General features: G+C 46.4%; 1 pseudogene; it reads right to left on the reverse strand.

Moving 5' to 3' along the window:
• Window positions 1-13,136: 13,136 nt before the first annotated feature.
• LOC126185563 (5S ribosomal RNA) lies at window positions 13,137-13,254 on the reverse strand (annotated as a pseudogene).
• Between the last annotated feature and the right edge of the window lie 1,046 nt (window positions 13,255-14,300).

Consider the following 14,300-nt stretch of genomic DNA (forward strand, 5'->3'; position numbering starts at 1 on the left):
TAAAACCCTGAGCCCTCAAACGATATTGCGAACAGAATAAAATATTCGGAGGCATTACTTTTCAGCACGCCCTCATAGTACGTCACAGAACTGATACAACAGCAATGCGTGTGCAGCACCATAACGCCACTAGGTGACTTCACTTGCTGGCAGGCTGTTTGTTTTCTGCAAAATACTGATGCCATAAAAAAAATAAAGTCACGCTAGATTGCAACTAATATTTATTTATTCTGGTAACCGGTTTCAGTCAGACATGCGTATCTTCAGACAACTAGCTCCGATATTTAACAAAATGGGCGAAGTTCACTTAGACCCATGTATACTTGGCCAATTTTGTTAAATATCGGAGCTAGTGGTCTAAAGATGGGCATGTTTGACTGAAACCTGTTACCAGACTAAATAAATATTTGCTGTGACCTAGACTCACACTGCTTAAGAAAATCACTGTCTTTCCAGTAGGAGTACAAAAATTGTTGTACTAATATTATACGACGCGCGTTCAGTAAATAACGCAACACATTTTTTCTGAGCGCATTTTGGTTTAATTCAGGATTCCAATAAACCATGTTATTCACCACTCTTTTGGTTACAAAACCGTATTTCTCAGCTTTAACACCTTTTAATTGGACCAGTTTACGCCAACTTACTGGGAGGACCTGCATGCCTGCATAGTACAAGTCTACTGGTCGACATCGGAGCCAAAGTCTTACTGCATCAATAACCTCCTTATCATCCACATACTGCTTCCCGTAGAATGCATCCTTCACTGGACCAAACAGAAGCAACTCGGAAGGTGCGAGATCCTGGCTCTAGGGTAGACGAGGAGAAGCAGTCCAATGAAGTTCTGTGATCTCCTCTCGGGTCTGCATCTACATCTACGTGATTACTCCGCTATTCACAATAAAGTGCCTGGCACAGGGTTCAATGAAGCACCTTCAAGCTGTCTCTCTACCATTCGATTCTCGAACGGCACGCAGGAAAAACGACCACTTAATTTCTGTGCCAGCCCTGATTTCTCTTATTTTATCATGATGATCATTTCTCCCTATGTAGGTGGGTGCCAACAGAATGTTTTCGCAATCGGAGGAGAAAACTGGTGATCGAAATTTTATGAGAAGATCCCGACGCAACGAGAAACGCCTTTGTTTTAAGATTGCCACTCCAATTCACGTATCCTGTCTGTGACATTATCTCCCCTATTTCGCGATAATACAAAACGAGCTGCCCTTCTTTGTACTTTTTAGATGTCATCCGTCAGTCCCACCTGATGCGGATCCCACACCGCACAGCAATACTCCAGAATAGGGCGGACAAGCGAGGTGTATGCAGTCTCTTTAGTAGACCTGTTGCACCTTCTAAGTGTTCTGTCAATGAATCGCAGTCTTTGGTTTGCCCTACCCACAATATTATCTATGTGATCGTTCAAAAATGGTTCAAATGGCTCTGAGCACTATGGGACTTAACATTTTAGGTCATCAGTCCCCTAGAACTTAGAACTACTTAAACCTAACTAACCTAAGGACATCACACACATCCATGCCCGAGGCAGGATTCGAACCTGCGACCGTAGCAGCCCCGCGGTTCCGGACTGCAGCGCTAGAACCGCACGGCCACCGCGGCCGGCTTGTGATCGTTCCAATTTAGGTTATTTGTAATTGTAATACCTAATTATTTAGCTGAATTTAGAGCCTTCAGATTTGTGTGACTTATCGCGTAATCGAAATTTAGCTGATTTCTTTTAGTACTCATGTGAATAACTTCACACTTCAATTTTTTCAGGGTCAATTGCCACTTTTCGTACCATACAGATAGTTTATCTAAATCATTTTGCTACTCTTTTGATCATCTGATGACTTTGCAAGACGTTAAATGACAGCATCATCTGCAAACAATCTAAGACGGCTACTCAGATTGTCTCCTACGTCGTTAATATAGATCAGGAGCAATAGAGAGTCTATAACACTTCCTTGTTGACCGCCGGATGTTACTTCTGTTTTACTCTATGACTTTCCGTCTATTATTACGAACTGTGACCTTTCTGACAGGAAATCACAAATCCAGTCGCACAACTGAGGAGATACTCCGTAGGCACACAGTTTGGTAAGAAGACGCTTGTGAGGAACGGTGCCGAAAGCCTTCTGGAAATCTAAAAACAGACTTGTGTGACGCCTTGCGTTGGCATGGAGCAGGGGAAGTACGTTTGTGTTTATGTGTTGACAGACACGCTGAAGTCGTTCGTTCACAAGGCACGCCTACGATGCAGTGCTGGCACTACAAATTGCGCGTCATGCTTACACGAAAGCAGACGAAAGGCTTGGAAGTAAAACTGGCTTTAAATGTTGTTCGTAAACGAAACTGAAATCGTCATGTACATTAAAATCTATATATATAAATGAATGTATGTATGTTTGTCTACTATGCGCTCACAAACCATGAAACGAGATCGCCAGTGCACGATGTCTGGACGTTCTAACAACACATTCCTCTTGTTTTCCACCTTACGCCATATGAATCCCATATACAAAAGTACTTTTCTCAGCGAGACAATACTCCACTTCCAGCCTATTTTGTCGTACAAAACTGGAAGCAGTGTTTGCAGGCTCGGCACAATCTTTCGCACTGAATAAAATTCCGCTATCGTGTCGCGAATGACACGCTGGTTGAAAACATCGATCATTACTTCGATTTCTCCACTTCTTTTCCTAAGTTAAAAGAGAGAGAAAGATTTACAAGAAAATGCCTTCTGCACTGCATATATTTTTTTAAATTTTGAAATGTACAGTAATATGAATGTGTTTCGAAATAATACAGTAACCAGTGGTGTTTTCATACAAAGCAATATGGTAGCAAGGAGAAATGAAATATAAGGTAATTCGGACGAAATAGGGGGCTCCTTCAAAGTGATCGCGAACAAAATATTTGAAATGGAAACTTACTTTTTCTTGCCAGGCGTTTGTGGTGATACGCCAGGATGATTCTTGGAAAACTGTTTGAATCTTCGAATGCTACGCATGCTTTGTCCTGTGTATGTAGCAGCTCTCACTGAAGATTTGTAAATGGGGTGAAGCAATTTTTTCTGCTCCCTTTCCCTTTCGCAGCATTCAATAACACGCAATATAATTTTGCGAGCGTCGCTACGTAATACTGGTTTCCTCCTAACCGTAAGCCTACCGGTAGGGGTTGTTGGCGACTCCCGAGATGGGCCAGCAACTGCCTCTTCACTCATTTTGATAATGTTTAGCACAACTGCACAATAAAAACACGCAGAACAGTACAGCGCAAAACAATAACGAAGCAGACGACAATGGCTACCTTGTACAACACAGTCACCTACGTAACGTTGGCAGCAGTCAAAACTGCGTGCCCACCGAAGCCTCCCGACGTTTACCGACTTCTACCGATTCAGGACTAGGGAGAGGTCCGCCATCTAAAAGTTTACACACTGTACTTCTGTTATGTTTCTGTGTCGAAGTGATGAACCAGTGTATCGTCACCTGTGACGATGTTCAACAATAAACTGTCACGGTCATCCTCGTAACGCGTTAGCAATTACACATAGATGGTCTTTCGTTGCTTTTTATGGTCTTCTGTCCGCCCCGATAGCTGAGTGCTCTTCTACTACGCAGGAGGCCCGGGTTCGATTCCCGGCATGGGACTGGGTGTTGTGTGTCCTTTCATCATCATTAAATGCCGGCACGGTAGCTCATCGAGTTCGGTCAGAGGGATGTGTGCTCTCTGTAATAAAAAAACTGAGTCAAGGAATCAACGATCAACTTGAACGGATGCCATGTGACGTCCGCCCAGACCAAACGCAACGAACTATATAGAACAAAATGAAAAAAAAGAAAAGAAAAAAAAAGTGGTCAGCGCGGCGATCTGTCCCGGCTCGGTCGGAGATTTTCTAGGCACAGGGACTGGTTGTTGTCTTGTCCTCATTATCATTTCATCATCATCAGTGGAAGGCAACGGGAAACCACCACTGGAATCACTTCCCTGGGTGAGCATGTGGTGGACCTCTCTGACGAGGCTTCCCGCAGGACCAGACCTGCCGTAAGGTCTGAGGACCCCAACTAGTGAACGAGTGCATTAGCACTGCCAAGAGAGACATCCAGTTGACCAGCGAGGTGTTTGATTGTAAACTGTTGGGCACCTCGAATGAGAGTGTCCGCACGTTTCAACATTCCACGGGAGTCACAGATGTGTGCGGCCGGCCGGCAAGGAGGAAATCGGACAGGTCTTGGAGACCTTGTTGCAATCATGACCAACACCTCGCCCACGACTCATCGTTCTTTTGTTCACTGCCAGGTCTCCCTAGACATTCTGCAAGCGCCTAGGAATATCTGTGATCCTCTGTGTTTCCGCCAAAAGAATCTCGATGACAGCTGTCTGCCTCGAACACACCTCCGTTATAGACACCATTTTGAAGGTTACGTATAGCGCCACCATCTGTCGGAACTTCATGAAAGTACAGGTGCTGAAGCGGGAATATTCCACGACGTCCCACAATAAATTCCTAAATTCCGCATTTTTTGAACCGAAACTGTGAGGGAAAAAAATTTTTATGGGTATTGTAAGTAGGTACCTGTGAAGATGTTCTGCTCTTTAATTGTCAACTAAATCTTTCAGAGCAAATTTCCAGTACCCGTCGCTGTATAGTAGATATTGAGAATTTTGATCCCTTTCTTATGTCATTCCCATTCATTTCTAAAGGCTTGTGACAATATATCACTGCACTGACTCTTTTTGTGCAAACAGCCACTGAACTTGTGAACGTCCTTCATATCACGAACAAATAGTAAAGGGTAAGCAGCGCCGCTACCACGATTCTGCCGGACTGAAAAGAATTTTCCCGGCAGAAAAATGCCACACATCATTACCAAATGAATTGTCACGTTGTGAGAACACTTCTGGGAAAGAACAAGCAAAGCCGAAAATGCGTCGAGCCCTGGCCTGCACATGGGCCGCACAGGCAGCACGTGAAGTTTGGCAAGCCTACTGTACGAAGTCTCATTACTGCCAAGGTTTATGAGACCATTTTGGCTGATCAGGTCCTTCCCATAGCGGAATGTTTGTTCCCCTATGGTGATGCTGGGTTCCGAGACGACAGGCAACCTGTTGACACAGCTCGCATCGTCTAGGATAGGTTTTGTGAGCACTAGGATCAACTGTCACATCTCCCTTGCCCGTCACAGTTACAACATCTCAGACATATTAAGCCTTAGTGGTCTGCTTTGGGCAGAAGATGCGTGATCTCTATCCACCTCCAATAACGTTAACTGAACTAACCACTATTTTGAAGGTAGAATGGTACAAGATTCGAGTGAAAACTATACAGGACCGGTATTTATCCATTCCAAGACGACTGGGAGCTGTTTTGAACGCCAACAGTTCTCGTAAGCGGTATTAGGTATGATAATGTGTTTTGTTTTATGATGGTGCCATATCTTTGTTCACCTCCCGTAAATCTGAATGGCCGGACGGTTTTCTCATTCACCAAATGACTCTGAACACTATGGGACTTAACTTCTGAGGTCATCAGTCCCCTAGAACTGAGAACTACTTAAACCTAACTAACCTAACGATATTACACACATCTATGCCCGAGTCAGGATTCGAACCTGCGACCGTACGGTCGCGCAGTTCCAGGCTGTAGCGCCTAGACCCGCTCGGCCACTCCGGGTGCCCATTCTCATTCACCGTCCATTGCGTCTAGACGAACGCTGTGATATTTTTGGATCACTTACAATAAAAAGCAGATGTATCTTTCATGTTGAAAATTATATTTTTTCTCCTACGAGTAGACATATGCGATGTATCACGTACTTTACTTCTACCGATTCAATAAATGATTGCTTCAATCCTTCCCTTGGAGCAACTTCTCCATCCATAACAACAGAAAATATGTTAAAAATAGAGATCCGAACAAACATACGTATTTTATTACTATCGAATTCTTCATTGTTAGTTTATTCAGTGATACGTTGAGTTTGTTACGTTGGGAACTACAGACGTAAAGTGAGATGAAATTACGCTGCACTTCCGAAAGTCGATACTCTGGACCAGTCAGTTTCCTTTCTGTCGGGAAAGAGTGGCTTTCGGTATGAAAGCACGATATTGGGCAACTTTCCTCCGCAGCTGGGAACGATGAATCGATATCCACAAAGTTTCTGCCGCCCCAGGTTTCGCTGCTGAGTGCAATAAGCTCTGCAGGAATTCCGCATCACGTCCAGCACAGCCTAGTTCTGGAGACACTGGCACATTTAATTCCACGTTGGGGCTTCTGCTTATAGACAGAGTCATCAGACTGTCGATATCTCACCATTCACGCTCAAACATTTCTTGCGTGCATGGGTAATCCTTTCAAATTAACACTGTTTGTTCAATTTACTTATCACTTTCCTCCCTTCAATCGTCTCTCAAATTTCTGTGAGCGGCTGCTGAGGGATCAGTATTACACACGCCAAGATGCACGACGTCAAGACCATGTGATTTCTTACTCTGTAATTAGGAAGAGCCAGTCAGTTTTGGGTATTTCGGCAACTTGTTTCACTTTTTACGAAGGAGTTACGCTTAATATCGAAAACGTCTGCGACAGGGACAAAATTATTCGGGAACTCATGACTACTAACAAATTAACTGAACCTATTTTAAAAAAATTAATTTAATTAAAGAATGTGAGATAACGTTTTCTAGACAGACTAATGGAAGTATGCAGTCAAAATTGCTGTAATGTGTGTAACGGGCGAATTGGCGCAGTGGAAAACATTGGACTCGCATTCGGGAAGAGCGGAGTTTAAATACCCGTCTAACTCTCTTTACAAAAGCTTTCCGTTGGTTAACTCACCATTTAGAAAATATTGGTATATAAATGAAACGGTTGACTGCGTCAGTCACTCGTTTATTTTCCCCACAATGACTTTCAAGGATATAATTGCGTAGGCTTCCGCGACTAGAGTCAGTTGACACAAAAGTTCTCCGAGCATCGTACACGTCATAATGTAAGAAAAAGAAACTGTCCTGGAGAAACTAACGTTTCGGCCAGGGTTACAGTGGTCTTCTTCTGGGTCTACTGAAGTACTTATACACTCCTGGAAATGGAAAAAAGAACACATTGACACCGGTGTGTCAGACCCACCATACTTGCTCCGGACACTGCGAGATGGCTGTACAAGCAATGATCACACGCACGGCACAGCGGACACATCAGGAACCGCGGTGTTGGCCGTCGAATGGTGCTAGCTGCGCAGCATTTGTGCACCGCCGCCGTCAGTGTCAGCCAGTTTGCCGTGGCATACGGAGCTCCATCGCAGTCTTTAACACTGGTAGCATGCCGCGACAGCGTGGACGTGAACCGTATGTGCAGTTGACGGACTTTGAGCGAGGGCGTATAGTGGGCATGCGGGAGGCCGGGTGGACGTACCGCCGAATTGCTCAACACGTGGGGCGTGAGGTCTCCACAGTACATCGATGTTGTCGCCAGTGGTCGGCGGAAGGTGCACGTGCCCGTCGACCTGGGACCGGACCGCAGCGACGCACGGATGCACGCCAAGACCGTAGGATCCTACGCAGTGCCGTAGGGGACCGCACCGCCACTTCCCAGCAAATTAGGGACACTGTTGCTCCTGGGGTATCGGCGAGGACCATTCGCACCCGTCTCCATGAAGCTGGGCTACGGTCCCGCACACCGTTAGGCCGTCTTCCGCTCACGCCCCAACATCGTGCAGCCCGCCTCCAGTGGTGTCCCGACAGGCGTGAATGGAGGGACGAATAGAGACGTGTCGTCTTCAGCGATGAGAGTCGCTTCCGCCTTGGTGCCAATGATGGTCGTATGCGTGTTTGGCGCCGTGCAGGTGAGCGCCACAATCAGGACTGCATACGACCGAGGCACACAGGGCCAACACCCGGCATCATGGTGTGGGGAGCGATCTCCTACACTGGCCGTACACCACTGGTGATCGTCGAGGGGACACTGAATAGTGCACGGTACATCCAAACCGTCATCGAACCCATCGTTCTACCATTCCTAGACCGGCAAGGGAACTTGCTGTTCCAACAGGACAATGCACGTCCGCATGTATCCCGTGCCACCCAACGTGCTCTAGAAGGTGTAAGTCAACTACCCTGGCCAGCAAGATCTCCGGATCTGCTCCCCATTGAGCATGTTTGTGACTGGATTAAGCGTCGTCTCACGCGGTCTGCACGTCCAGCACGAACGCTGGTCCAACTGAGGCGCCAGGTGGAAATGGCATGGCAAGCCGTTCCACAGGACTACATCCAGCATCTCTACGATCGTCTCCATGGGAGAATAGCAGCCTGCATTGCTGCGAAAGGTGGATATACACTGTACTAGTGCCGACATTGTGCATGCTCTGTTGCCTGTGTCTATGTGCCTGTGGTTCTGTCAGTGTGATCATGTGATGTATCTGACCCCAGGAATGTGTCAATAAAGTTTCCCCTTCCTGGGACAATGAATTCACGGTGTTCTTATTTCAATTTCCAGGAGTGTATGTGAGGAGTCGCTTATATTTCGTCACTCCCGCTCACTGAGCATGACGGTACGTCATAGTTTTAAAAGGTCACAGTTATCGTTGGTCACTTGCGGCGGGAAGGAACGGAACTTTATTATAATGGGAGGAGATTAGTGTTTAACGCCCCGTCGACAACGAGGTCATTAGAGACGGAACACAATCACGGATTAGGGAAGGATCGGGAAGCAAATCGGCTGCGCCCTTTCGAAGGAACCATCCCGGCATTTGCCTGAAGCGATTTAGGGAAATCACGGAAAACCTAAATGAGGATGGCTGGACGCGAGTTTGAACCATCGTCCTCCCGAATGCGAGTCCAGTGTGCTAACCACTGCGCAACCTCGCTTTCATTTATTCTTATGGTGTATTCTGATGGAGGCAGTGAGGATCTGTTACTGTCTATTGCTTCTTGTATTGGTGATCATCGGCAAATGAGTCGTGGGTTCCTCTTTTCCTCCTGCTGGACGCAGGCCGGTAGCGCTCGCGTCACGTGTTGATCGTGCGGCCTGCTGGACTGTGAGGGTTGGCAACCAGGATGGGGCAAGCTTGTATCTATCCTCTCTGTTCAGGTTGTTACAGTGTTTCATTATTTCTTTGGCTTCTCTGATCTTGCGTTTCGCTCAAAGCCGGCTGTTTAGCCAGTACGCAGGTTTTGTTATATTTGAGTTCATTGCCGCAGTCTTGTTGGTGATCCGCCACTGCAAACTTTCTGTGCAGCCTCAGACGATCGTAGTGCTCATGTTCTCGTATGAGCGTTGCTGTCAGCCTCTCAGTCTCACCGACGTATGTCTCTCGACAATGATATTCCACCTTGTACATACCGCAGTGTGCGAAGCACCTATTTTGTCTTTTGTGGAACCTAGCACATCCTGAATATTGCAGTTGCTGTGGTAGACAGGCAGGACACCAACCCGACGGAGTTTTAAATAGTTCAAATGGCTCTAAGCACTATGGGACTTAACATTTGAGGTCATCAGTCCCCTAGACTTAGAACTACTTAAACCTAACCAACCTAAGGACATCACACATATCCATGCGCGAGGCAGGATTCGAACCTGCGACCGTAGCAGCAGCGCGGTTCCGGACTGAAGCGCCGAGAGCCGCTCGGTCACAGAGGCCGACCCCGACGGAGGAGTTTACCAATCCGGTCAGTGACACAGTATATCGATTTCTTGCCTATCTCGCTTCCTTTTGTTTCGTTGCCATGGCTGTTTGGATTGACTTATGGTTGCAGTCGTTGGCCACGAACGTTGTACGCAGAATCTTATAATCATACAATGAAGGCTTTCACGACCGGATGGTACTGTTGTTGATAAGGTAAGGAAGAACACGGTGTCCTTACCTTTCATTAGTAAGGTTACAGATCGAATCGGCAAACTTTTGCTGAAACAAAGTGAAACAGGTATTCAAACCTACCAGAAAAATACTTCGTTCTGTTAAAGATAGAAGGCCACCATTATCATCTAGCGGTGTGTATAAAATTCCGTGTACCTGTGGCAAGGTCTATATTGGTACTACGAAAATAAGTGTGAATACGAGGGTAAAGGAGCATAAAAGTCTTTGCCGACTGGGTAAAATAGATAAATCGGCCGTTGTGGAACATGCACTTCAGTCCGGTGACCATGTAGTTAAGTTTTCCGAAACTACAGTTTCAAGTGCTACCACGAACTATTATCCACGTCTCTATAGGGAGGCTATTGAAATTTATAAACATGAAGATAATTTTAATAGAAAAGAAGAGGCCTTGAAATTAAGGGAGATATGGACAGTGGCGTTACAGAATCGATAAGTGATTTTTATCTATGACGGACTATTATCAATAGTTACATTTTATCTTTGACTAGTTTTCTCTCTGCTACTATGTGCAAGCTAGACCACCCCCACTTTCCTTAGTATTTAGGCCGCTCTCCGACGCCCGACTCGTCAGTCGGCAGGACTCAACAGGACCAGTCATACCTCTGAGGATGTCCAACGTAGTATTGGACATAACGCTAGGAATAGAAGTATTCCATGGACCACGGCCATATAACCCGGAAGAATTATCAACAACAGTTGTACACAGACTTTTCAGCCCATGTGTTATGTTTTTAGCATCACTTAGGCGCTGCTTGCTAACGGCCTTGCCGCAGTGGTAACACCGGTTCCAGTCAGACGACCGAAGTTAAGCACTGTCGGGCCGAGCTAGCACTTGGATGGGTGACCATCCGGTCTGCCGAGCGCTGTTGTCAAGCGGGGCGCACTCAGCACTTGATTGAGAAGTAGCGGCTCCGGTCTCGTAAAGTGACATACGGCCCGGAGAGCGGTGTGCTGACCACATGCCCCTCCATATCCGCATCCAGTGAGGCCTGTGGGCTGAGGATGACACGGCAGCCGGTCCGTACCGTTGAGCCTGGTTCAAATGGTTCAAATGGCTCTGAGCACTATGCGACTTAACTTCTGAGGTCATCAGTCGCCTAGAACTTAGAACTAATTAAACCTAACTAACCTAAGGACATCACACACATCCATGCCCGAGGCAGGATTCGAACCTGCGACCGCAGCGGTCGCCCGGCTCCAGACTGCAGCGCCTAGAACCGCACGGCCACTCCGGCCGGCACCGTTGGGCCTTCTAAGGCCTGTTGTGAGAGGAGGAGGAGGCCCTGCTCACGGATGGCCAAAGAACGGGCGACTGGGTTGTTCTGCACTGTGTGGTGGTTGGACTGGGTGTGCAAATACCTGTCCGTGTGTGTAGCGGCATACTCTGAGTCCTAGTGTGCTGTCCGTTGTCCTATAGAGTTCCACGTCCAGGAATGTAATTGCGCCATTCTTCTCTCCTAAACTGTGAGTTGCCGGCCGCTGTGGTCGAGCAGTTCTAGGCGCTTCAGTCCGGAAAGGCGCTGCTCCTACGGTTGCAAGTGCGAATCCTGCCTCGGGCATGGAGGTGTGTGATGTCCTTAGGTTAGTCAGGTTTAGGTAGTTTAAGTCTAGGGGACTGATGACCTCAGGTGTTAAGTCCCATAGTGCTTAGAGCCATTTGAACTAGAGCGTGAGTTGTATCTTCCAGTGCATTTTATTCAAATATTCGTGAAACGTGTGTAGCTCCGTTTCACCATGAGGCCACATTTGAACCAGCATCGTAGGCGTAAAGGAGCGAAACAAAGTGCGGTTGCTTCAAACGCATCCATGAATGTATTTGCTACTGACGGTGGTAAGGGAGACCCCATTGCTACGTCGTCTGTCTGCTCGTGGTATTGTCCTTGCCTTTTTGACGTATGTTGAAGTCAAACATAGCTCAACGAGGTCTCATATAGCTTGCGGTACGTGTTCTTGTAGGGTGTGAACAGTTTCGTCTACTGGCACGTTTGTGAATAATGACTTGACGTCGAAGCTGGCCACGATTTCCGGGGGAAAACTGTTTCTACCGTTATGATTTCTATGAAGTGCGTCGAGATCCTCACATAAGAGTCCATTTTGGCAACTAGAGGTCTCAGTTTGCAGGCTAGATAATTTGCCAAATTGTATATAAGCGATTTAATCCCGTTCACTACTGGCCTTAAAGGATCATTTTGCTGATGTATCTTTGGCACTCTGTAGACTTTGAGTGATTCGCTCCATCATATGCAGATGGAGAAGTGTGTTGTTAGGCTCTTGGTGTTAGTTTAAAGGATACTCGCCTTTTCACAGCAAAAGACCAAATGCGAAGCAAGCTATGAACCATCGAAACGCGTAGTGGGAAAAAAGCAATGATTTCATTATTGCCGTGACCTTAAACATTAAATTTCTTTACTTTAATAACATATTATTGCTAACTTCAGTTCTCGAAATCTAATCTCAGAAGCTTTTTGTAGTACATAGAGATTCTATTATGAATGTCGATTCGTATTTTAACGTATTTTTATTAGGTTGCTTTCTCATCTGTCCATCTGTTCGATGCAAATTTGAGATTGATTTAAAACTAACTTCCCGATGAGCTAGAGACCTGAAATTTTAGACATAACTCACAACTAGATGACACAGCAATATTAACTCAATTTTCCGTAGGTATGTTTGATAAGGATGTTAGAGAGGTTGAACAAATTCGGTAACACCTGACATCTCGGCTGCCCCACAGAACTGGCGTGTTGAATAGGTAATACCACAATGCATTCCAGGCGGTATGTGACCGAACGGATATGGTTGAACAGACAAAAGGGGAAGAGAAGATGGAAACCGAGAGAGGGGGAAGAGCAGATGTGTGCAACATATGTGACACACACATACCCGCGCATAGCTGCAGTTTAAATGGTAGTATACACTGACAGGAAAAAATCGCTATACCAAAAAGTAATTAATGTATAGTAATGAAATTTCTGCAATACATTTGTCTATGTAACATATTTAAGTGATAAACATTGCAAGATCACAGGTAATGTAAGCATGAGATAAAAAAGCACTCTCCGTCTTCAGGCCACGAGTGGCCTAGCGGGACCATCCGACCGCCGTGTCATCCTCAGTGGCGGATGCAGATAGGAGGGGTGTGGGGTCAGCCCACCGCTCTCCCGGTCGTTATGATGGTATTCTTGACTGAAGCCGCTACTATTCGGTGGAGTAGCTCCTCAGTTGGCATCACGAGGCTGAGTGTACCCCGAAAAATGGCAACAGCGCATGGCGGCCTGGATGGTCACCCATCCAAGTGCCTACCACGCCCGACAGCGCTTAACTTCGGTGATCTCACGGGAACCGGTGTATCCACTGCGGCAAGGCCGTTGCCAAGCATGAGATAAGCCGTTGCAAATGTAAAGTGCTAGTACATTAATAACCGATGTAATCACTAGAAAGTTAAATGCAAGCATGCAGACGTTCTCTCATTGTGTTGTACAGGTGTCAGATATCCGTTTGTGGGACGGAGTACCATGTCTGTTGCGCCTGGTCGGTCAATAAAGGGACAGTTAATGCTGCTTGTGGATGATGCTGGAGTTGTAAACCGATGTTGTCCCCTTTGTGACTGACTAGCGACAGATCTGGTGATCAAGCAGGCCAAGACAACACGTCGACACTCTGTAGATAACGTTGGGTAACAACAGCAGTACGTGAGCGAGTGTTATCCTGTTGGGAAACACTGTGTGGAATGCTGTCCATGAATGGCAGCACTCTAGGCCAAATCCCTAGAGTGACGTACAATTTTGCAGTCAGGGTATGTAGGATAAACACGAGAGTGCACGTGCTGCCCTAGGAAATAGCTCCCCAGACTATACGAGGTGCATTCAAGTTCTAAGGCCTCCGATTTTTTTCTCCAGACTGGAAAGAGATAGAAACATGCGCATTGTTTTAAAATGATGCCACGTTCATTGTCAATACGTCCCAGAGATGGCAGCACCGTACGGCAGATGGAATTTTACCGCCAGCGGCGAGAATGAGAACTGTTTTAAATACTTAAAATGGCGACGTTTTCCTTACTTGAACAGTGTGCAATCATTCGTTTTCTGAATTTGCGTGGTGTGAAACCAATTGAAATTCATCGACAGTTGAAGGAGACATGTGGTGATGGAGTTATGGATGTGTCGAAAGTGCGTTCGTGGGTGCGACAGTTTAATGAAGGCAGAACATCGTGTGACAACAAACCGAAACAACCTCGGGCTCACACAAGCCGGTCTGACGACATGATCGAGAAAGTGGAGAGAATTGTTTTGGGGGATCGCCGAACGACTGTTGAACAGATCGCCTCCAGAGTTGGCATTTCTGTTGGGTTCTGTGCACACAATCCTGCATGACGACCTGAAAATGCGAAAAGTGTCATCCAGGTGGGTGCCACGAATG

This window comes from Schistocerca cancellata, chromosome 4 (genome assembly GCF_023864275.1).
Source record: "Schistocerca cancellata isolate TAMUIC-IGC-003103 chromosome 4, iqSchCanc2.1, whole genome shotgun sequence".
Classification (NCBI taxonomy): Eukaryota; Metazoa; Arthropoda; class Insecta; order Orthoptera; family Acrididae; genus Schistocerca; species Schistocerca cancellata.